Source organism: Hordeum vulgare, chromosome 4H (genome assembly GCF_904849725.1).
Source record: "Hordeum vulgare subsp. vulgare chromosome 4H, MorexV3_pseudomolecules_assembly, whole genome shotgun sequence".
In the NCBI taxonomy this organism is placed as follows: Eukaryota; Viridiplantae; Streptophyta; class Magnoliopsida; order Poales; family Poaceae; genus Hordeum; species Hordeum vulgare.
This window is the reverse complement of record NC_058521.1, coordinates 399,037,572-399,064,092: the sequence shown is the minus strand read 5'-3', so window position 1 is coordinate 399,064,092 and position 26,521 is coordinate 399,037,572.

Below are 26,521 nucleotides of genomic sequence, written 5' to 3'. Positions count from 1 at the left end.
GGGATTGCCACACAAATGATGCACTAGAGCTAAGAGTATGTGAAAGCTCTTAAAGAAAACTAGTGGGTGTGCATCCAACTTGCTTGCTCATGAAGACCTAAGGCAATTTTGAGGAAGCCTGTCATTGGAATATTCAAGCCAAGTTATATAATGAAAATTTTCCACTAGCTATATGGTGGTGACAAAACGGGAGACTCTCAATCATGAAGATCATGGTGCTTAATAAGCACAAGTGTGGAAGGATAGTAGCATTGTCCCTTCTCTCTTTTTCTCTCATTATTTTTTTTGTGGGCTCTTTGGCCTCTTTTTTATTTTTATTTTTTTAATTTTTTTGGTGGGCCTCTTTGGCCTCTTTTTGTAAATGGGCTTCGTTGACCTCTTTTATTTCCTCACATGGAACAATGCTCCATCAATGATGATCATCACACTTACAACTCAAAACTTAGAGCAATGATGACTCTATATGGAATGCCTTCGGTAGTGTACCGTGACAATGATCTAGCATGGCATCGACATCAATGGAAACATCATGCTAGCTATCTTATGATCATGCAATGGCAATGTAGAAGTCGTGGCACATGTCATGGTGGTAGTTGCATGGCAATATATCTCGGAATGGCTTTGAAAAAACCATAGTAGGTAGGTATGGTGGCTGTTTTGAGGGAGGCTAATGGTGGTTTTATGCACCGGCGAAAGTTGCACGACACTAAAGAAGATAGTGATGGTGGAAGGTGAAAGTGCATCTAAACCATGGACTCGACATTAGTCATGAAGAACTCATATACTTGTTGCAAAAGTTTTAGTAGTAATCGAAACAAAGCATTCAACGCATACTCCTAGGGAAGGGTTGGTAGGTATAAACCATCGCGCGATCCCGACCGCCACACAAAGGATGACAATCAATAAACTAATCATGCTCAGACTTCATCACATAGCGGTTCACCATACATGCATGCTACGGGAATCACTAACTTCAACACAAGTACTTCTAGATCCACAACACTTTACTAGTATAACTTCAATATTACCACAGCCACAACTCAAAACTAATTGAGATGAATCAAACTTCTCTAACTATTCAATGCACATGAAGGTGGAAGTTTTCATATCCCTTTGGATAACTACCGCTTTTGAGACTACTTTCATAGCATAGATCAACTACCATGCCACGCGCTTCCGTGCTCTAAAAGATATAAGTAAAGCACACAGAGCAAAATCAACTAGCTCTAAAGATATAAGTGAAACACATGTGAGCTCAATTGTCGAACCAAAGGATATAAGTGAAGCTCGGCAAAATCACGGTGAGTGCATGTCTCTCTCTCTAGGTGTGCAGCAAGGAAGATTGTAACACAACAAAAATAAAAGACTCCTACGATACAAGACGCTCCAATCAAAACACATAACATGTGGTGAATACAAATATAGCCCCAAGTAACATTACCGATGGATTGAAGACGGAAGAGGGGATGCCTTCCCAGGGCATCCCCAAGCTTAGGCTTTTTCGGCATCCTTGAATCAACTTGGGGTGCCTTGGGCATCCCCAAGCTTGAGGTCTTGCCACTCTTTATCTCTTTGTCCATAAGAACTTCACCCAAAACTTGAAAACTTCACAACACGAAACTTAAACAGAAACTCGTGATAACATTAGTATAAGAAAGCAAACCACCACTTCCTTAGGTACTCTAGCAAACCTAAATTCTACTTATGTTGATGTTGGGTTACTGTATTTTCAATCTTCCATGGCTAATACCCCCCGATACTATCCATAGTTTCATCAAAATACGCAACCAACTCAACAAAAACAGAATATGTTAACAGTTGACCAGTCTGTAGCAATCTGTATACTTCGTATACTTCTGGTACTTCGAAAATTCTGAACAATTACGACAGTCTGAAGAATTTGCGTAGCAATCAGCAGCAAAAAGAATCAACTCAAAAGCTCTTACAGAAGAAAAAAAGAAAATTCTTTTTGTGAGCAGAAAGTTTTTGTCTTTTCCAGCATGACCAAACAATCATCCCCAAGTCAAATCATAACGGTTTCACTTGGCACAAATGCAAAAGAAACACAAAAACACAATCATAACAGAATTATGAAAGTGTGGAAAACACAAAACTGAAAGAAAAAGGATAGATTCGTTGGGTTGCCTCCCAACAAGCGCTATTTTTTAACGCCCGTAGCTAGGCATAAATTGATAAAATCTAAGGCTAACATACTTCCTATGCATAGGCATTTTATAGGGAAACAAATTGGCAAGACAACCAATAGTTAGCAAATGCAAGGAAGAAGAAAGAGACAATACCAATCTCAACATAACGAGAGGTAATTTGGTAACATGAAAGTTTCTACCAAAATATTTTCCTCTCTCATAGCAATTGCATGTGGGATCATATTCAAATTCAACAATATAGCTATCCCATAGGATATTCTTTTCATGATCCACATGCATCCAAAGCTGATGCTCTTCAAAAATAGTGGGATTAGAATCAACTAAAGTCATGACTTCTCCAAACCCACTTTCAATAATATTGCAAATATCATATTCATCATGAGGTTTAAACAAATTTTCAAGATCATAAGAAAGATCGTCACCCCAATCATGATAATCGCAATAAGTAGTGGTCAAAGAAAAACTAGCATCCCCAAGCTTAGGGTTTTGCATATTTTTAGCATGATTGTCACTAACAGAATTTGTAGTGAAACCATTGCAATCATGCTTTTAATCCAAGGAGCCCTCGTTAATCACTTCATAAATTTCTTCCACACAATTTTCAGATTCACGCATCTCAAGCAAAACTCCATAAAGATAGTCAAGTGCACTCAACTCACTAGCAATTGGATTAACATAATTGCATCTCTTAAAGATATTAGCAAGTGGATGAGGATCCATATCACTAGATTCTCAGCAAGCGAAGATGCAAGCATATTGAAGGCACATGGCACACAAGCGAACAGAAAGCAAGCGATAGAAAAGGGCAAACGAATAAGGCAAACAAAAATAAGGCAAAGAAGAAAGGCAAATGTGAAGTGGGGGAGAGGAAAACGAGAGGCAACTAGCAAAAAAGGTAAATGCAAGAAATGAGTTTGTGACACCTACTTGGATAGATCTTGACTTGATCTCTCCCCGGCAACGGCGCCAGAAATACTTCTGCTACGGCAACAAAAGACCTTCCCTGGCAACGGCGCCAGGAATCTTTCTGCTACGGGCTACGCCTATAGGGACTTCCTTGGCAAATATGCAAAGGATTCCCCCACGGCCTTGGAGCCTTGTGTTGGTGTTCCCTTGAAGCGGAAAGGGTGATGTAGCACAGCGGCGGTAAGTATTTCCCTCAGTTTGAGAACCAATGTATCAATCCAGTAGGAGGATCGAGTCAAGTCACAAGTACCTGCACAAACACAAAGAGCTTGCACCCAACGCTATGAAGGGGTTGTCAATCCCTTATAGATTGTTTGCAAAGTGAGAACTGAAAGCAAAAAGGAAACAAAGCGAAGTAAAAGTGAAAGTGGAGACGATAGTTGTGAATAGACCCGGGGGCCGTAGTGTTCACTAGTGGCTTCTCTCATGAAAGCAAGTAGACGGTGGGTGAACGAATTACTGTTGAACAATTGACACTACTAGGAAAAGGCTTGCTAATGGCGCACCTATTTTGGCTACTAATGGCGCACTATAGGTGCGCCACTACCATCACGCCATTAGATTTTTTTACTAATGGCGCACCACAAGTGCGCCATTAGTATCTGGTATACTAATGGCGCACCAGGCAGTGCGCCATTAGTATTGCTCACGGTGCGCCATTAGTATCTGGTATACTAATGGCGCACCAAGTAGTGCGCCATTAGTATAGATCCCGGTGCGCCATTAGTATTGATCCCGGTGTGCCATTAGTATAGATCCTGGTGCGCCATTAGTATAGATCCTGGTGCGACATTAGTATAGCTTATGGTGCGCCATTAGTATGCCTCCCTGGGCCATATTTACCCATATGCTCTGGCTTACTAATGGCACACTAGTTGACGATGCGCCACTAGTGTGCTTTTGAAGTGCGCCACTAGTGTGCTGAGTGATGCGCCACTAGTATGAATATTAGGTATTTATTTTATTTTTTCTGATATTTCCACAGATTACAAAATATATTATTGCACAGAATATAGATAGCACAACATATAAACAACATATTTATCGAATACAATAGAAGATTAGTCTCCGAATACAATTCATCATATTAGTCTCCGAATTTATAATACCGAGCAAAATTAGAACATTACAAGTCTCGAGACCGCGAGTAGCGAGTTTGTCTTCACATTACAAGTCGATATCGACCATCTAAACTACCATCACATAGAAGAGAGTTGCGGTCATCACGATGAGCATAATCGCAATGAAACTGGTCTTCATCCGATTCCTCCAACGGTCCCTCCTCTCTCCCGCTAGATAGCGCGCGTATCTAACTTCCACCTCCGCCCTTGTGGTGTACCCTTTGTAACTGTTACTGCTGAATCGGTGAACCTGTCTCCGACACTCCTCCCAGTCGTCGTAGACTCCGGGAACCTTACCCTTGTACACGACATACGACGGCATCTCTATGCACTAGCCAAACAAAACGTTAGTAGCAATTCACAAAGACATACAAGTTCATTAAAGTTTAATATTACAACTATAACAGCATGATTCATGGTCCTACTAATAAATAGCATCGATTATATATAAGTTGAACGACTGTCCAAACCAAAGAGACATATCAGTTCATTAAAGTTTAATATTGCAACATGAATTAGTAGCGATTCACAGGAACGTGGATTAAGCCGCCGTATTTCGTGATGGTCATGAAATTGCGGTCGTTGTGAGCCTGCATTTGTAGCATTGTATCTATCTCACTATTGGACAGCGGAGATCTGAGGTAGAACTTCCCCGAGGTACGAAGGACATCTTGATGGATGATTTCCGCAAACTCCGACTGGATGCGGAAGAATTCTTGTCTGATGTCCGCATCCTGGATTGCCGACAAGCGTGCGGCCCAATCTTTGAGATTATTTGGTAGCCGAAGGTGATTACTGTCCCATATGATCACCCACATGTGATGAAGGGCGTAGTAGGCATCCTTCTGACTGCCAGGCGGCTGCTTGACGCAGGCGAACGTCGTATTGTGGGTGAACACGTGCTTGCCGTGCCTGAGACTTCTAGTGCTGAAGGTGCCTCCAGATATGGCGTAGCCGGGACGAGCTTCATCAAGAACTTTCTTGATATTTGTGTAGTCTTTTTTTGACTGGCGGTCCGAGTTGAAATACGTGACCGTGGAATATTTCAGGATTCAGAGGATGAGTGTGCAACGTGTGTCGCTGCACAAAACACGGAATGTTAGAAAAAAAAGGACGATCAAAATCTAAGAAATCATATGTTACGTGGGGATAACTTACGAGGGAAAGTAAGGCACGAGGAAGTTATCCTTTTCTGAGTTTGCCAGAATGACGCCTTCCAGGTATGAACTCGTGACTTGCCGGTCCCCAGCGCTGCCCAAGATCTTGGCACACATATAGAAGGGGTCGACTATCACTAGGTCCGGGGTCTTGTCTCTAATGATCCGCATCTCCATACTCAGCGAAAATAGCCAAACGAAGGTGTAGTGCAGCGGATGAAGGTTAAACATAGCGAAGATGTAAGCAAACCGCAGGACGATCATACCCCCGATGGCGCTATCGACAAAGCCCTTGCCCTCTGGCACCTTGGCCACGAAAACCGGGTATGCCACATTATTCTCGGAGAGACGCCGCTTCTCCAAACAAAGAACACTGTCATGCAGACTCCGCATAGCACCGGTTGCAGCATTGAGAAGATTAGTCGGTAGCATCGGCCTACCCGCCACATGCACCCTCCTCGAGATATCCTTAGGTGAAGGTGGCTCGTCCAAAGCACGGATCGTACTCAGTGCCGGCTGGCTCGCACCCTTATTAGTCTTTCTTTTCCGTCCCTTCTTCTGCCTATGTAATGGGATCGAGCTCATCCGCTCAGAGACCAACTTCTTGAGTGTGTTGGGGCTGATAATATTTCGCACCTCGGCTATCTGAGGCTCGATGAAGGCGGCAGCTGGAGGCGTCTCCTCAAAACTAAACGCCAGACAATGCTTGTTGCAATTGGGTTTCTCCGTGGTACCAGCTAGATCGCGGTCGTCTTTTGCAGGGTTGGGTTCTTGAGAAGGAGGCCCCAAGAATTTCTCACCATACCCATGTTCGGCAAAGTACTTATCGACCTTGGTAAATGTACTATCGTCGTCATCGTCATCGTCCGGAACCTGTGCCATATGCATGTCCGGATCCTGTGCCATATGCATGTCCGGTAGCGTTGCGGCGGTCTTGCCATGGCTTGGCGCCGGCACGACTGGTGGTGTTGTCTGTGGGGTGTTGTCCCCCGCCCCCAAACGAATCTGGCTCTTCGGCCAAAGCAAGGGCCAGCTTAAGCAGGCGCTGAGGGTCATCACATCATCTTTGTCGGCCCCAGCGGGGTGGAACGGAGGTAACAAGTCGTCGCAGCCTGGCAGCACCCGAACCAGTTGAACCCTATACGTGGTGGGTGGCATCGGTTTACCGTGGAACATGGGGTTGCCCGGTTGAACGATTCTGCCCTTGGCGACATCGATCAACTCGCCGCCCATGAAGTGCAGGAGAGTGCATGGAACGTCGGCGCCGGCGCCCTGCGAAAACATGTAGGGTGTCAGGGGATGCCCAGTCAAAGGAAAGGAGATGAAGTCATCGGCCGAGAGAGGCTTAGTTACCGTGATGGCGTCAAGCTCGGCTAATGTCGAGGCACCGCCAACGGCGGGCGTGCAAGTGACGGAGGGGCCTCTTGCTGCCGAGGTGCCGGCCGGCGCCGGAGACACCAATGGTGTCGCCTACGCGTTGTGCGAGTTGCTGGTCGTGAAGCTGGGAAACGGGGGCGGCCCCTGTTGGCCGCCCGCAATCCACGCCCGCAGCCCCTCAATCAAGATAGGCACAATGGCCGTGATCACCCCTCCCACTTGGTGTTGCACTAGCTCTTGGACCATCTCCAGAATCCGCACCACTTTTGCCTGGAGTTCTTCAACCTCGCGCGACTGGCTTTCCAAGTTGGTATTTCTCTCCTTTCGCCCACCAGCGTTATAGTATGACGACCATTTCATGGACAAGCCTTTGCCGGCCACACGACCAGCTAACAACGGCTTACTGGACTTATCCTTGTTTTTCATTATGTTAAACGCCCTATTTAAATTGGTGTCCCAATGGGAGCTCTGAGACGACCCCGCGCTACTGCTTCCAGTGTCCTGCGGAAGGAATGAACCATTTAGAAATTTTGCTTCATTAATTAGAATGCAACCATATGGAGCTAATTACGTGGGGTGTATTCCTTACCAGAACACGCTCAAGCGCCCTGGCCTTCGCATCTGTGGTAAGCTCCTTTGTTACTGGGTCCACCTTGTACCGGGCCCTGACATAGTTCCTGGTCTGCTTGTCACTGTATTTCTCGAAGCGGGGTGGTAGGCCTTGCTCGGCACGCTCCGCGTCCTACTTGTCCCATATAGGTTCCGCCACTCTGTAACCGCCGGGACCGAGTTGGTGGACCCCTAAGTTCAACTCCCGCATTTCTTTCCCCCATTGACTTGATTCCGCGGTTGCCTTTCTCTCGCACTTGATCTTGAACTCCTTGTTGTCATCTCCGCTGATCGAAGGATTTTTCGCCTTGATCTTCTCATAACTATCACCTTTGTCAATCATTCTCTTCACCACGCTTCTCCAAGTATACAAGGCCTTGCTCATCTTCGTGAGGGTGGCACTGTTCACTTTATGCCTTGAGAGGCGTGTGTTTGTGACGTCACCGGGGAACTTGTATCGTTCGTGCAGCTTCGTGAAGAGGAGGTTGCGCAAATTCCCTCGGTCCTTATGCCTTAGGTTCTCGGTGTTGATTGAGACAGTGCTCCGGAGAATGCACCCGAGCTAAACCGTGTACCCCTTGACTATTTCTTTGGGCGCCGTTGGATACCCGTCGGATTTCACTTCAGTAAATTCCTCCTTTACGGTGTTGAGCACGTTCGGGCGCTGGTCCTTCCGTTGCCTCTTTGATTGGCTGCCATCTGTGCGTGCGCTGCCATCATCAGTGGTGGCATCCTCGGCGGCACCATCAGTGGTGTCATCCCCGACACCACTAGGGGTTGTGTACTCGGGATCGGTGTCTTCCGCGGCGTCCTAATAGCGGTGAGGTTCTTCCTCCATCTCTTGGGACAGCTCCCAGAATGGCTTGCCCGAACCGCCGGCCTCATCATTGTGGGCCATGTTACGCTCTAAATAGGAAAAAAGTTTGGTCAAAAAGTTGGTTATTGTCAAGGAACAAGATCATGGTCTCATCATTTAGGGTTTGTCGACACCGAGGCATCCTAAAATCTAAGCTTTTATCATTTAGGGTTTGTCGACTCCGAGGCACCCTAAAAGCCTAAGCTTTCATCATTTAGGTTTTGATCGACACCGAGGCACCCTAAAAGCCAAGGTTTTATAATTTAGGGTTTGTCGACGCTGAGGCACCCTAAAAGCTAAGTTAAGTTTTCGTCATTTAGGGTTTATCAATGCCGAGGCACCCTAGGTTGACTAATATATATGGGTATCTTCTAATAATATACCCTATCAAGAAAAGGGAAGTTGGGACTAATCACTTGGCTCTATTGCCACCTATGGTTTAATGCAGCAAGAATAAAGGGCAGTTGATCCTAGTTAATTAAGTACTAAGATACCCCGGCCCATGCATTAGTCGCAACTACCCCATATGTCCTATTTTTAGCAAAGTCATGCTAAAATTCACGGAAAATTTCAGCATGACCTTTGCTGAAAATAGGACATATGGAGTACCCGAATTTGCCGAAACGGAAGTTAATCGACATTCCGACAAACTCAAGGGCCTCTCGGGGTACTTGCAAAATCATCACGACACGATGGTCGGAAACAAAACCCAGCAAACTAGCATCACAATGCTAACATCTGGATGCACTACAACTTAGCAAAAGAGTAAAACAGAGACTGACACAACCATAAGGCAGATCATGGATCAAGAACAATCAAAGGATTCAGCATGAGACCATGGACTGATCACTGATGCAGCAAAAAACAAGAACCTACAATAGCAGCCCCAACACTAAGGGGACCATATCTGTTCAACAAAAACCAGGTCACGTTTAATCTACACCTCAATTCACATGTAATGTACTCTAGTATAAAATCGAATACGCTATTATATTATGTACGGAGCTAGTACCTGATTATGAAGTCATGCATGCAGCAATCTGTACACATGATTATTTCCAGAATTTTATACACTGCCCACGTTGTAAAACTACCAAATAAATAGCCCATATGAGGGGAAATTAAAACGTTTCTGTGCGTAAGCATGATAGATCCTGATCGAATGGGAGGCTGAGGGTAGGCTCACCGGTGGTTAGGTTGCAGGCGTCGCTGGAGAAGTCAAGCGCAGTGACGCAGTCGGTGTGTCCCCTGAGGGTGTTGAGGTCGAGGTGGTGGTGCTTCTTGGCCGCCTCCTGGAAGAAAACACACAATTCAGCTGAGACCACACTCACCGCACATTCCAATATTTATATGGAACTATGAATGTCTACATTTCAACAGAAAGTGCAGGAATGGATGAACTATGAAGATTATGTTCTCCTAGGATACACTCCAAATCGAATCTATTGGACTGTAATCGGAAACACCACTGACAAACAGATATGGCAGGCGTATGTCCAGCATGAAACATGGAAGTATCCCAAGATAGAAACAGAGGTTGCCGGTAGAAACTTAAAATGGAAACCCACTGGCTGTTGGTACAACCCCATTGGGAAGATTAATATGCTGAATGTTTGAGAGAGCAGTGAATGAAGACAGCAAAAAAATCATACTGTACAAACAAGATAGTACTACTACTATTGTACTATAGAAGGAAAGAAAGAACACCTGCAGCGAATGGGGTCGTCGTAGTGGATCGCTACTTGTCTTGGCTGCATATACACATACATACCTCAGTGTTAATATTGCCTTCTCTTCCGCGAGTAAATTTATTCATCAAGTTGTAAACATCGGCATGTGCACGTGACAAGTATAAACCATACTGCTACATAAGTTATTAAATTTATTTGCAAGGAGCAGAGGTATTTACAGTTGACAGTTGATATAACTATACACGCATGTTATTCAGATTTGCCCACTAAAGCTGTTATGCTGAGCGGGTATTGTCATACCTAGTAGGTACAGGGTAGAGGTGAAAAGAGATGGTGAGGGAATATAGAAAGGGAAATGAGGAAATGGGAGAGTGGGATGGAGGGATCCCTGTGAGCTCGAGCCATATACACCACAGAAACACCGTGACAAACTCTATCCTGATAGGCATTGCATTATACCAGGAGCACATTTTTCAGTAAGATGGTGCATCGCGTCTCAATCCTAACACAGTTAATTTGAAGAGTTGTAATTCCTAGATTATCAGGATTCAGGGGCATGCATACCAAGAACAATTACCAAACTCATACAGTTGAAGAGTCGGGGCACTTGTTGGTGCAGTGATGTTTTCAGTACTACTAGCTGCAACACTTGATCCCCATGGCAGTCTAGCTAAACTTGAAAGAGAAGATGTGGCCACCTGGCAAACAATAAAGTAACAGAAGACTTCATTTTTTTCTGTACCCAGAGTACACATCAAGAGAAACTTCTGCACCAATTACAGTATTTCAAGTTTCCTTTCGCTCCCACAAGGTATTCATTTTTTTCTTTTGAGCAAATGGGGTTCCCCCTTGATAAACCACATCAGTGCATACAAAGGAAACTAGTGAGAGTAAGGCTAACCCCACTCAGGGGTGAACCACATCCCAAGACAAGTAAGCAAACTAGAGCCAGAGCGCAGCCCAGGACTAGATGGCACCCGTCAGAAAATAAACACAAACAGACAACAGGGTCCATTACAACTCAGGAAAATAAGCTACAGGATTACCCATGTCCAGAAATCTAACAAACAGTTCAGAACGACATGGGGATTATCTCCTTGAAGGTAAAATAAAGCCATCTGTTGGGCGAGTGTAATATATAGGCCGACATCGCTCAAGAAGAAGCATCACCAGTAGATGTTGCACTCTTGTCATCTCACAGGCTATTCATGTGGTAATAATTTCACATGTTGCTACCAATTCAGTAAACTATGTGTTTATAATACAAGTCGTCTATCTTTTTGGTGTTTTTGTTTTGAGTAGTGTTTGTCTGCATCGCATACCAATGAGCTCACTAGAATATATGTCCTGGTCTACAGAGCAAACCAAGAAAACAGAGCAAGGAAACCAGAGGATGAGGTATGCAGGCAGCAAGAAGAAGAGAGAGATGCGGCATGGCCCATGGAGAAGAAGACCGCACCTCGGGGAAGCTCTGGAGGATGCCCCAGGTGACAAAGAGGCGCGACCCGATCTGCGGCATCGTCGCCGACACCGGCGACCTCACCAGCCCGACGAGCCCGTGGACGATGTGGCAGGGACACGCAGCAGGATGCAGAGGAAGGGGCGCCGCCGGTGGAGAGGACGAGGACAGCGTGGGTCTTGCAGGGGGACTTGAGGTGGCGGCCGAGGACGGTGGGGTCGGGGAGGTGGTGGCCCTCCGCGGAGGCGGAGCTAGGGTTCGGGGAGACGGCGGGCGCTGCTGGCCGGTGGAAAGGGGGTAGGGGGGAGGCCGCGGGAGAAGAGAGGAGGGCGCGAGGGTAGCTGGCTTAGGAATGGCGCACCCCGAGCGGTGCGTCATTAGAATGTTTTTTTATATAGTAATGGCGCATGTATATGAGGTGCGCCTTCTCTAAGTTGTTAACCTCCGAAGTAGCAGCACAGTGGTTCGTGGGTTTTGCCTCCTAGCAGGAGGTGGCGGGTTCGAATCCTCTTCCCCCCTCCTTTTTTTTCCTTTTTTTTCTATGCATTGTTTTCTTGTGCTGGTTGCACCTTGGTTTGAGAAGTGCCTAGTATTTTTTTTTATGTTCGCAAGTAGATGCCTAGTATTTTTTTTTGATGTTTGCAATTAGATGCCTATGAATATCTAGTGCCTCACAACAACATCTAGTGCCTGATATTTCTTTTTGATGTTTGCACGTAGATGCCTATGAATAGGAGTTGAATCTTGTGAATAGGTGTTCTAGTGGTAAGTATGCCGACGGCGGCGGCGGTGGAGCGGGGGAGGGTGCGGGGGGTGCTCGGCGGCGAGGGGGATCTTGCAAGGGGTAATAGCGATCGAGATGGAGGGGGTCGAGATCGAGTGTCCTCATGAATATTCAATATTTTTTCATATTGAATATGAAAAAATATCATCAAATTTGAAAATGTCGAAATACAATCGAGAAATGAAAGCTACAATTTGAATACAATCAATCTTAGCTAGCTATTTGTTCACAATCTTCTTGCCTTTATTTTTCGTAAATGGAGTTCTTCTCTTGAACGGACGTCCTTTAGGTAGGGTGGTCCTGCTTCTTCTTGTGGTGTATGCTGGTACTTCATCATCGTCGTCATATTCCATCTTCGGGTCGCCGTACTTGTCGAAGTCTTGCTCATTGGCGACTCCATCCATTCCGATGATCTTCCTTTTGCCTCTCCTCACGACAACACGACTGGGCTTTGGCAGGTTGGTAATGAAGAAGCATTGGTCCACTTGGGAAGCCAGTACCCATGGCTCATTTTTCGTGGTGACGTTTGCGCCCGCGGTCTTGGATTTGGCTTCCGGTATAACCATGGTGGTGAAATACCGGTCTTCTTTTATGACGCTCTTGGCCCATCTGACACGGAACATCGGGACCTTCTCTCCAGCGTAGCTCAGCTTCCCAGATCTCCTCGATCCTTCCGTAGTATTTGTCCTTGTCGTTACCGGTGTAGGATTCCATCGTTACCCCGGAGTTCTGATAACCATTGATCTTCATGTCCTTTCCCTTGGTGTAGAATGTGTAGCCGTTCGTATCGTATGCTTCATACGTCATCAGGTTGTGCTCGGCGCCCTGTGACAAGGCGAATATGAGTTGTTCTTCCGCGGAAGAATCCTCATGTAAAGGGTACGACAGAAGCTTCTGCTTGAACCAACGCGTGAAACACGAGTTGTGCTCTTTGATTATATCTCCGTCCGTCCTCTGTTGGCCTCGGTCATTGTACGTCTTTTCAATAAAGGTTTTGTGCTCTATGACCCAAGGATCGACCACGTCTATGTGTTGTAGCGCGATTAGGTTTGCTCTTTCAAAGTCGGCGAGTCGAATCTCGGAGTCGACATGCATTTCACGGCGACCCTCACGGTGACCCCATCCTGCGAGCCTACCGAGGTGCCTGTTGACGGGCAGACCAACGGGGTTCTCGATGCCTAGATAATTCATGCAGTAGGAGATGCACTCTTCGGTCAGAAAGCCCGTGGCTATGCTTCCCTCTGGACGTGACATGTTGCGAACGTATCCTTTGATGACACCATTCATCCTTTCGAACGACATCATGCTGTGCAGGAACGTCGGCCCGAGTTGGATGATATCCTCCACGATATGGACCAGCAGATGCACCATAACGTCGAAGAATGCGGGCGGGAAGTACATCTCAAGCTCGCATAGTATGACCATGATCTCTTCATGTAGCCTTCTGAGTTGCCTCACGCCAACCGACTTCCGAGAGATGACGTCGAAAAAGTTGCATAGGCCAAATAGCGTTTCACGAACGTGCGCGTCCATGGTCCCACGGATTGCAACTAGAAGTATCTGCGTCATCAGCACGTGACAGTCATGAGACTTCATCCCGCTAAACTTCTGCTTCGCTGAGTCTAGGTATCTGGTTATCTTCCCCGCGTAACCGTAAGGAAGTTTTACTCCTACGAGGCAAGTGAAAAACTGATCGATCTCCTCCTGACTTGGAGTGAAGCACGCGGGAGGGAAGTCATTTCCAGTCTTCTTGGACTTTTTGCCTTTGCGACGACTTTCCGTGTCCTGCTTCGCCTCATCATCATCATCATTATTAGCGTGAAGCTCCTCCCTAATGCCCATTGATTTCAAGTCTGCCCTTGCTTTCGGTCCATCTTTGGTCCTCTCTGGCATGTTGAGCAGGGTACCAAGCAGACTCTCGCACACGTTCTTCGTGATATGCATGACATCAAGGTTGTGAGGCACACGGAGGATCTTCCAGTACGGCAAGTCTCAGAAAACAGACCTCGTTTTCCATACCTTCAGCAGCGGCTCTGGCGCCTTTCGCTTCTTTCCCGGCTCTGGCGCCTTTCCCGGCGGTGGGCACTCTTTCCAATTTTTCAACAGCTCGTATATTTCCTCGCCGCTCCTCATAAGGGGGTGTCTTCGGGGTTTGGTTTCACCATCAAACAGATCCTTGCGTTTTCTCCATGAGTCATCGTCGCGAAGCCACCTTCGATGTCCCATGAACACGGTTTTCGAAGACCCGGGATCTCTATCTAGCTGGCGATACATTGTGTCATCCATGCACCTGACGCATCCAGAAAATCCGTGGACCACCTGCCCCACGACATATCCGTAACCGAGATAGTCGTGCACCGTCGTGAGCAGTGCGGCTCTCATAGGGAAATATTCTTTCTCTGCGGCGTCCCACGTACAATCTTGGAGGAGGAGGTGGAGAGAATGAAAGTGGGGAAAGTGAGTGTGGTAGGTGGCTGTCCAAAATATCAAGCTGGTCCCAGGTTACTAATGGCGCACCACCTACATATGGGCCATTAGTAACCCTGGTTACTAATGGCGCACCTCCTCTGGTGCGCCATTAGTAGTTCTGCAAAAAAATAGTAGTGGCGCACCACCAGTAGATGCGCCATTAGTAACACTGGTTACTAATGGCGCACAAGCTGTGGTGCGCCATTAGTAGTTTGCAAAAAAAAACCAAATTTTTTTTATAGTAGTGGCGCACTACTAACAGATGCGCCATTAGTAACCCTGGTTACTAGTGGCGCACCAGCTGCTGGTGCGCCATTAGTAGTTTTGCAAAAAAAAAATATAGTAGTGGTGCACCGAGTGTGTGGTGCGCCATTAGTGTCCATCACACTAATGCCACACCTCACATGGTGCGCCACTACTATATAGTAGTGGCAGTGCTTGTGTGGTGCGCCATTAGTATCTATATCATCTATAGCCCTTTTCCTAGTAGTCTTTTCCCGCATGACCAAACGATCAACCCCAAGACAAATCATAATGGTTTCACCTGGCACAGATGCAAAAGAAACACAAAAACACAATCATAACAGAATTATGAAAGTGTGGAAAACACAAAACAGAAAGAAAAAGGATAGATTCGTTGGGTTGCCTCCCAACAAGCGTTGTTGTTTAACGCCCTTAGCTAGGCATAAATCGATAGAATCTAAGTCTAACATACTTCCTATGCATAGGCATTTTATAGGGAAACAAATTGGCAAGAGAACCAATAGTTACCAAATGCAAGGAACAAGAAAGAGACAATACCAATCTCAACATAACGAGAGGTAATTTGGTAACATGAAAGTTTCCACCAAAATATTGTCCTCCCTCATAGCAATTACATGTGGGATCATATTCAAATTCAACAATATAGCTATCCCATAGGATATTCTTTTCATGATCCACATGCATGAAAAGTTGATGCTCTTCAAAAATAGTGGGATTATAATCAACTACAGTCATGACTTCTCCAAACCCACTTTCAATAATATTGCAAATATCATATTCATCATGAGGTTTAAACAAATTTTCAAGATCATAAGAAAGATCATCACCCCAATCATGATAATTGCAATAAGTAGTGGTCAAAGCAAAACTAGCATCCCCAAGCTTAGGGTTTTGCATATTTTTAGCATGATTGTCACTAATATAATTTGTAGTGAAACCATTGCAATCATGATTTTCATCCAAGGAGCCCTCGTGAATCACTTCATCAATTTCTTCCACACAATTTTCAGATTCACGCATCTCAAGCAAAACTCCATAAAGATAGTCAAGTGCACTCAACTCACTAGCAATTGGATCAACATAATTGGATCTCTTAAAGATATTAGCAAGTGGATGAGGATTCATATCACTAGATTTTCAGCAAGCGAAGATGCAAGCATATTGAAGGCACATGGCACACAAGTGAACAGAAAGCAAGCGAGAGAAAAGGGCAAACAAAAAAGGCAAGCGAAAATAAGGCAAAGAAGAAAGGCAAATGTGAAGTGGGGGAGAGGAAAACGAGAGGCAACTAGCAAAAAAGGTAAATGCAAGAAATGAGTTTGTGACACCTAATTGGATAGGTCTTGACTTGATCTCTCCCCAGCAACGGCGCCAGAAATACTTCTGCTACGGCAACAAAAGACCTTCCGTGGCAACGGCGCCAGGAATCTTTCTGCTACGGGCTACGCCTATAGGGACTTCCTTGGCAAATATGCATAGGATTCCCCCGCGGCCTTGGAGCCTTGTGTTGGTGTTCCCTTGAAGCGGAAAGTGTGATGTAGCACAACGGCGGTAAGTATTTCCCTCAGTTTGAGAACCAAGGTATCAATCCAGTAGGAGGATCGAGTCAAGTCACAAGTACCTGCACAAACACAAAGAGCTTCCACCCAATGCTATGAAGGGGTTGTCAATACCTTATAGATTGTTTGCAAAGTGAGAACTGAAAGCAAAAAGGAAACAAAGCAAAGTAAAAGTAAAAGTGGAGACAATAGTTGTGAATAGACCCGGGGGCCGTAGTGTTCACTAGTGGCTTCTCTCATGAAAGCAAGTAGACGGTGGGTGAACGAAATACTGTCGAGCAATTGATAGAACCGCGCAAAGTTACGACGTTATCTATGGAAATGATCATATCTATAGGCATCACGTCCAAAGCAAGTAGACCGATACTTTCTGCATCTACTACTATTACTCCACACGTCGACCGCTATCCAGCATGCATCTTGTGTATTGAGTTCATAAGAACAGAGTAACGCCTTAAGGAAGATGACATGATGTAGATGGACAATCTCAAATCTATGATGAAAGCCCATCTTGTTACCCTTGATGGCAACAACATGATGTGTGCCTTGTTGCCCCTTCTGTCACTGGGAAAGGTCGCCGCATGGTATGAACCCAGAAACAAGCACTTCTCCCATTGCAAGGATCATAGATCTAATTGGCCAAACAAAACCCAAGACTCGGAGAGACTTACAAGGATATCAAATCATGCATATAAGAAATCAGCAAAGACTCAAATATAATTCACAGATAATCTTATCACAAATGCGCAATTCATCGGATCTCGACAAACACACCGCCAAAGAGGATTACATCGGATAGATCTCCATGAAGATCATGGAGAACTTTGTATTCAAGATCCAAGAGAGAGAAGAAGCCATCTAGCTACTAACTATGGACCCGTAGGTCTGAAGTAGACTACTCATGAGTCATTGGAGAGGCGATGATGTTGATGTAGAAGCCTTCCAGCTCCAAAGTCCCCTCCGGCAGGGAACCGGGAAGGGTCTCCAGATGAGATCTCGCGAAAACGGAAGATTGTGGCGGCGGAAAAGTGTTTTCGTGGATGCCCTGATTTTTTCTGGGATTTTAGGGAATATATAGGCCAAAGAGCTAGGGTAGGGGAGCGCCAGGGAGGCCACAATCCTGGTCGCCGCGGCCCCCCTGGCCACGGCCTCAGGGCTTGTGGGCTCCGTGTGGGTCTCCTTCCTTGGCCCTCAAGTCCCCCGACCTTCTTCTGTTCTGGAAAAATTTATTTCGGGGATTTTATTCCGTTTGGACTCCATTCCAAAATCAGATCTGAAAAGAGTCAAAAACACACAAAAAACAGGAACTGGCACTTGGCACTGAATTAATAAGTTAGTCCCAAAAAAGATATAAAAGGTATATAAAACATCCAAAGTTGACAAGATAACAGCATGAAACTATCAAAACTTATAGATACGTTTGAGACGTATCATTAAGTAGATGGGGTTTTGGTTGAGATCCTATCACGAGTGTTGTGAGAAAATTTTAATAATCAAGACCGGTTATGTCAAGACTTTTCGAGACCTCGTGATGCAATGCAACTCTGGGTGAAGGACGATTCCGATGGGCTCCCTGGGATTTAACCAGCGGAGGACCCGGGATGCATGGTGAAGCGCCATGACATCTTGCGGAAAGCTTCACCCAGGCACGAAGAGATGGATGGATGCTTCAAGACCCAAGGCTTACCTGCACAGCCACAAGCCATTATGGGCTCTGGCTTGGTTGGACAACGCGGCGACTCTGGACGGGCGGTGCTACGAGACATAGAAGAACGATAGGATTGGATGGGCACCGACAAAGGCTCAGAGGAACCCGTTGAAAGACCATGTTTTGATCATCCGATCTTCAAACAGTTTGTAGTGCGAAGACATCCAACGGAGGCGATCAAATCTTGTGGGGAACGTGTGCAAAACTCTGTAGAGTACTCAAACCTAATTGATTAGCCGTGTCCACGGTCATGGACGACTTGAGCCGAAGGAACAGAAACTATCTAGAATTCTCAACACAATAATAATGATGTGGGTATTATTGACAACTTGGGTACGAGAATTGGTTGGTGGAACCATCTCATTAACAACCAACAATGTAGTAATATTTTGCTTTTAGCCCCCTCTTGTTGTAGGAGAAAACTTTGCTTTCCGCTAAAAACTTACAAGCCCCACATGCCATATATGCATGTAGAATAGATGATACTTTTCACCTCTCTCTTTTTGTGACTTGCCAGCATATTCAATATGCTGACCTACACGGCTGCAACGTGTCATGTTGTAGAGTACTTTTCCGACCAGGAGTGAGGTCACGGTCTACGCTCGGTGATATGCCCTGGACTCACATGGACTCTACTACTTTTGAAGCTTCCGCTAGTCGTCGTTTAGTTATCTCATGAGTTTGGCCTTCAGCCTCTTTATTGTAATCATTATTTTAATAAAGTACTCGATATGAGATCCGATTAATAAAGCTATGTGATTGAACTCTCGATATATACATTGATGTACTCTGTCTGTACCAGCATGATCTTGGGATGGTACAGAAACACCAGAGACTTGACTCGTTTCGAGTTGGGTCGCTACACTAAGCTAATTATGTCATTTTGGAGGATAATTAGCTAAGTTGTGAGCTAACTAAGGTTTTTATGATGTTTTTACCCTAACTAAGCTAATTATGTCATTTTGGAGGATACTTAGCTAAGTATGTCTTTGTTGGGGAAAATAAGCTAAATTGAAGAAGAAAGAGAAGTAGCAAGAAGAGAAGAAGGAGAAGAAAAAGAAGAAGGAGAAGAAGAAGGAGGAGAAGGAGGAGACAAAAAGGAGAAGAAGGAGAAGAAGGAGGGAGAATAAGAAGGAGGAGAGAAGAAGTATAAGAAGGAGAAGAAGGAGGGATCCTTCTCCTCCTCCTCCTTCTCCTTCTTCTTCTCTTCTTCTTCTCTTCTTCTTCTCTTCTTCTACTTCTTCTTCCTTCTTCTTCTTCTTCTTCCTTCTTTTCATTTTTCCTTTTTCTTCTCATCTTCTCCTCTTCTTCTTCTTCTTCTTCTCGTCCTCCTCCTCCTCTTCCTCTTCTCCTTTTCTTACTCCTCCTCTTCTTCTTCTTCTTCTTCCTCTTATTTCTATTTCTATTTTTCTTTATCCTCTTATTCTACTTATTCTTCTTTTTTCTCTTCTTCTCGTTCTTATTTTTTTCTTCTTCTCTTCTTCTCTTAGGCCTTATTATGTCATTTAGGAGAGAACTTAGCTCAGTATAGTTCATTTTTTATTAAATAGGCCATTTTGGAGCTAACTAAGCTAACTATGTCATTTTGGAGGATAATTAGCTAAGTAGTGAGCTAACCAAGGTTCTTATGATGTTTTTACCCTAACTAAGCTAATTATGTCATTTTGGAGGATAATTAGCTAAGTATGTCTTTGTTGGGGAAAATAAGATAAATTGAAGAAGAAAGAGAAGAAGCAAGAAGAGAAGAAGGAGAAGAAAAAGAAGAAGGAGAAGGAGGAGGAGAAAAAGAAGGAGAAGAAGGAGGAGAGAAGAAGGAGAAGAAGGATGGAGAAGAATAAGGAGGAGAGAAGAAGGAGAAGAAGTAGGGCTCCTTCTCCTTCTTCTTACCTTCTTCTTGTCTTCTTCTCCTTCTTCTCTTCTTGCTTCTTCTCCTTCTTTTCCTTCTTCTCCCTCCTTCTTCTCCACTAGATATTAAGATCAAATATAAAATATACAAGGAAGTAATTTCATTTAGCTACAATTGTTTGTGTCAAAATCTTTTTGAAGCCAATATACCACATCTTGTTATGTATTGAATACATATAATTGAGAAAATCAATAGATGAGTGATGTTGTGATACAAAATGAACATGTAAAGAGTATCATCTTTTATAATTAAAGCACATGGTACCGATGGTCTAAAGATGTTTAGTACAATCATGATGATATGATGGACGTGCTCCATTGACTAAAAGGGAGCACACTGAATTTACTTTATGGATTTTTTAGCTACCTTGAATAAAAGAGAGTCCTCCAAAATTAATTCATTTGCTAGAATGAATGTTCATGCTATTCTTGAAAAATGTTCCTTACAATAAATGATTTTTTGTCATAATTAAACTATACATGGTTATAATATGTACTAATAATATCAATAAATCGCAACATATTTCGGATAACCAAATCTCAACAAAATATATATACTGCAAGCAATTCCAAAATATATATACTACATTCATTGAAAGAAAATCTGAACAAAATGTTGGAATTAAAATTTCTTTGTAGATTCATATATAGGGGTGAGGGTGTGGGGGCTCACCGGCAGCGGCGGCTGTGGCATCGTGGGCGGTGGGGCCGGGGGTGTAGGGGCAGCGGGGCGGCGCCAGGGGTGTTGGGGCTGTGGGGCGGCGCCGGGGGCGATGGGGCACTCGGGTGGCGATGGGGCGGCGGCGCCGGCTCTGTGGGGCACCGGAGCGGCGCCGGGGGCGTGGGGGGCGGCGGTGCGACGGTGATGGCGGCGATGGGCGTCGGGGGAGGAGTGGAAGAGAAGAAGAGAAGAAGAGAGTGAGAGAGAGAGAGGGTCGGGGTGGGGCTCGGACAACCGTTACAAAATACTATGGCTTTGCCGTCCGCTGGCTGACGACAAAGGGTCTAGACTCTTTGTCGTCTGCCTCCGGACTCTTTGCCGTCCGCGAGCAGACGGCAAAGAAGGTACTGTAGTTTGACCTAGAGTTCCCCCGGTCAGGTGGGCCCAGTCCAAAGCTTTGCCGTCTGCTGTCCTAATCTTTACCGTCAGCCGCTGACGGCAAAGAAGTGACTGATGGCAAAGACATTCTATGCCATCAGCCTGTTCTTTGGCGTCAGCTTTTTGGCAGCGAACGACAAAGAAACTCTTTGCCGTCAGCTAGCAGACAGCAAAGATTTAGCGGACGGCAAAAAACTGAATTCCAGTAGTGTCTCTTGATCTCAACACATGAGTAGGTGGCTCTCTCCCTCTCTCAGAAAAATGGATCTAGCAATGATATGTGTGTTCTGAGTGCTTCCTCTGCGAATGAGAGGTAGGTGGAGTGGTATATATAGCCATCCCCCAAAATCCAACTGTTACAACATTATTGTCTAACTTGGTAACACCTAAATGTGAATCTTGATGGTACCGACTTGCACTAAATGTGGCAACTTTGAATTATTGGTAAAACCGATATATGATTCTCGGTGGTACTGATTCGATGACCTAGATGAGATTGCAAATCTCGGTGAGACTCATTCCATACTTGGAATTATGATTTTAAAACATGAGACACCAGACAGTTGGTCACTGATCTCTGTGGCACCGAGTTGCATCTTGGTGGTACCGAGGTGGTGGTTTGGCATATGATCTATCTAAGTGTAAAATCGGTATCACCAAGTATGAAAAGTTATACGCGTCGATTTTGTTTGTGTGGCGTGGGACATATTTGTTTTGTGGGAGAATGGCTGAGTATTTTTGGTGTCTATCCCTAAGCACTTGAGCAACCAATTCATCTTAATACATCACCCCCTTTTAATAGTATTGGCTTTCCTACGGAGTCAAAAGTGATTTCTCACAAATGTAAAATGTAGAGTCATCTAGCTTGAAACTTGAGCCAATCCTATTTCTTCCTTGCATCAAGGGGCTTCTCCTCTCAATCCTACATCCAAGGCATCTTTTGAAATTTTCTGAAATATACTTTGAGAATATAATTAGTCTAGTGAGCAATTGTGCTTTCACCGGGTACCCCTTTATGAGACGGAGAGAGGCAACATTTATACCTGAAATATTTTAAACAACGAAAACAATTATAATCTGGCTTAGTGAGACACGGTAAAAGAGACCAGCTTTCAAGGCTAAAGTCTTGCTTCAACAAAGTGGGTATCATAACCCATGGTTTATCCTCGCTTTTAGTATGTCAGCTCTCGCGTGACAAACCAATGTATTAACCTTGCCGATTCAGGGTCCACAATGGATTGATGAGGAATTCTTTCGACATCTCATACCTTGCCCGAGGGGCTTGCTTGAGGCCATAGAGATACTTGTTGAGTCTGAAGACTTTGTCAGTATGCTATGGGTCTTCAAAACCTGGGGGATGAGCAAAAACACTTCTTCCTCAAGCTTACCATTGAGGAATGCACTTTTCACATCCATTTGATATAAGGTGATATTATGATGGTTAGCGTAAGCAAGCAATATAGGAATAGCTTCAAGTCTAGAAACACGTGCAAAAGTTTCATCAAAGTCAATTCCCTCACCCTGTGTGTACCTTGTGCTACAAGACGATCCTTGTTCCTCACTTCCTGACCATCTTCGTCTTGCTTGTTTTGGTAGATCCACTTGGTTTCGATGATATTTTTCTTGTGAGGATGAGTTTGCTTAACGAGTTCCCACACATTGTTGAGCTTGAATTGATGTCATTCTTCTTGAATTAATTTAATCCACTTAGGCTCCATAAATGCTCCATCAACCTTTGAGGGTTCTTGCTGGGGCTAATGATTTTCATCAGCGCCATTTTCCTCAGGTACACCAGCATGAATTTCTTAGTTGTTTCGGATGACTTCTTCAATAGGCAGAGGTTCTTCAGTGGGGATAATATCTTCACTTGCCTTTAACCTAATGGATTCCTCGGGAGGCATTTCACCTCACGGGAGGCAGGTGCTCTCTTTGCGAGCCGTTAGTGTCATCGAATCGTACATCTACAGTTTCAACCACCTTGCTATGATATGCATTGAAGACTTTATAGGTGTGCGAGTCCTTTCCCTAACCAAGCATAAAACCCTCATGTGTTGTAGGTGCAAATTTGTAGTTGTGGTGAGGATCTCTAATCCAGAATCTTACACCAAAGACTTTGAAATAACTTACATAGGGTTTCTTTTCAGTGAGGAGTTCATATGAAGTTTTCTTGAGGAATTTGTGAAGATATACCTTGTCGATGATGTGGCAGGTAGTGTTGATCACCTTACAACAAAAACGATGAGCGGTTTGATATTCTTCAAGCATAGTGTGAGTTATCTCAACGAGAGTCCTATTCTTGCGCTCCATGATGCCATTCTGCTGAGGAGTATATGGGGCTGATAGCTCATTAGTAGTACCAAGTTCATCAAGATAGTCATCGAGACCAGTGTTCTTGAACTCGGTCCCATTATCACTCCTAATGTGCTTGATCTTGACACCGAAGTTTGTAGCAGCCCTTGAAGAAAATGTCTAAAGACTTCCTGCACTTCATTTTTATAATCAATGATATGCACCCATGTGTAACGTGAATAACCATCAACAATGACAAAGCCATACAAAGATGAAGCATTGGTTAGTGTGTCATAATGAGTAGGGCCAAAGAGGTCCACGTGAAGCAATTCAAGGGGACGAGTGGTGGTCATGATAGTTGGATCTGGTCATCTTTCCACTCACAAGCCCCACACAAGTGATCCTTGAGGAATTTGACGCCATCGATGCCAATGACATGCTTCTTCTTCACAAGAGTGTGCAAGTTCCTCATGCAAGCATGACCAAGTCGTCGATGCCATAACCATCCCATTGAGACTTTTGCAAGTAGACACGTGCCCGACTGTGGACCTGTAGAGAAATCAACAATATACAGATCTCCTCTCCAAAATCCTTCGAAGACTTTGGATTTGTCAGATTCCATGATGACTATGCAATGATATTTGCCAAAGATGACAATCATACCAAGATCACAAAGCATTACGACTGACATCAGGTTGAATCACAGGTATTCGACAAGCATGACTTTGTCCATGTGTCAGTCTTTTGAGATTGCAACCTTACCTAGACCCAATACTTTGTCTTTTCCTTTGTCTGTGTAGGTGGTATGCTTTAGATGAGATAGAGTTAATGGAATGTCCATCAGTAGATTCTTGTCACCAGTCATGTGGTTAGTACATCCACTGTCGAGGACCCACTCGGCGGATTTAGGGGTATCATCCCGCAGATAAATTAGTACAGCTTACCATCTCATATGCTTCAAATTGAAGAATATGATATCAAATTCATCAGACATGAATTTCATCAGACATTGTATAACATAAGGACGTGTGAAATGATAGTCTCATTTCATCATGACTAGCTTGCATCCTTTCAAGCATTTCCTTATGTCTCCAGCAAATTCTTTAGACGTTTAAGTTTGTTTGGAGACCTGGCCTACATACATGGTTAGTCCAATTTTTTCACCACCAACATCTGAAGGGGAGGCAAATAGTTCATCATCATGCGAGCACCATATGAAAAATTAGGCATTGAAGCTAATGCACTTGTTTGATAGCATGGGGGTTAGTGTACTCGAATGCATATGAAGAGAAACTTATGAATATAATGATTTGAAGAATAATGCACATATTCATGACCCTTGTGGTTTCCCTTTATAACAGAAGCATTAGTACAAGTATGAGCAGAATTTTGATGGGATGAGGAATTTGTTCCTTGTGAAGACTTTTGATCCGCTTGAGGAACTTGATCTGGGATTCATGTTCTTCATGGGTGGTGTCATGAGGACATTCACCTGAAGATTTTCCAAACTGCCTCTCGGAACCCAGATTTTCCTCAAAGGTGGTGTTAGAGCATATTTCTCCATATGTGCTTTTGGTAATTTATGACTATCCCTATGGACTAATAATGCCTTAAGTTATATTGGAAGGATTTGTCCATAGGCACTTCTTGAAGTCCATCTGTTGGTTTCAAGGGGTTTATATGATGACCAAGGTGGTATTCAAGGTTTTATGCAAATATTGGTCATAGTGAAGATACGACACAAGGTTGATCAAGACTAAGTCAAGGAGTGAATCAAGTTGGTCAACACACAAAGCGTACAAGATATAGCGAGAGGGATCAAGTGATCCCATGGTATGGTAAGCATTGTCCATTACACTTTGTGCACTAACTCATGGTCTTCGTGAGAGTTCTATGTGGGGTTAAGTGTGTTTCCATGGGCTTGCGTCAAGAGGAATATCACATTCAACCGATGGAAGATTTTGGTGTGCAATTTCAAGTGGAGCATCACGAAGAGATCATGCTTGAAGCTTGGCATCCATTGTGGTGACAGTGGACTTGAGAATATGTGATGAAGAGTGGGCCACCCATAGTGACTATGGGGAGCAATCAACTAGTCTTCTTCGAGCTAACACAATCAAGAAAGGTGAACCATCTTGAGGAAGTCAATTTCGTCATCATCTAGCTCAAGTGGACTATGTGCAAGGTATAGGTTTGCCCTTGATAGGTTTTATTTCTTACTAGTCTCATCGTGGTACTTGGGAGATTTGGTTATAGGATAGATTGTGTAACTATCAAGGGGGGCTCTCAAGTGAGTAGCATGATTGTATCGTTCGTTGAGAGCTCAAACCATTTGCATCATTGCATCATATTTCTTGGTTCTTATTTGGTGTTTCTCTTTGTGAGTTGTAGATCTTATGGTCATCTTCATGACAATCTCAAGTTCATCAAAACGGAGTCCATATACATCATCTATGATATTTTCGATGTTGGAATTTTTGCCGGTTCTTCTCTCACACAGGTTTCTCATCTCTATATCATTAGCATTTTTATATCGTTGGATAGCTCTTGTCGTCCTGAATCTAACTAGCTTGAGTTTCCTCAATTCGGTGCTTATTTGCAGACGTTATGGCGGTTCTGGTCTCACATGTTTTCTTGCCAGCGGTTGTACCGCCGTCTCTGGGCGCTTGTATCGCTGCCATTCCTGGAGATTAGCTTTGGCGGTTGTACCAGCCCAGTACCGCCCTACAACCGGTCAAGTCTCTATTTTCATGCGGTACTTGGGCAGTGGTGGCCCGGTTGTTCTGTCAACTCATTTTGAGCATTTGAAGTTGTGACCAGAGCGGGTGTACCGCTTAGGGACTTAACTACCACCCGTGTTTGGTCATGGCGGTTGTACCAATACTTATAGCGGTTGTACCGCTCCTATGTATTTATGCACATAAGAGGCAGATTCGTGGGTACCTATAAAAGGGAGTCTTCTTTCCGTTTGGTCCCCAACCCTTAAGTTCATATTTGCCCCCCCCCCCATTGTTGACCTTCTTTGACCTTGCTAACTCTC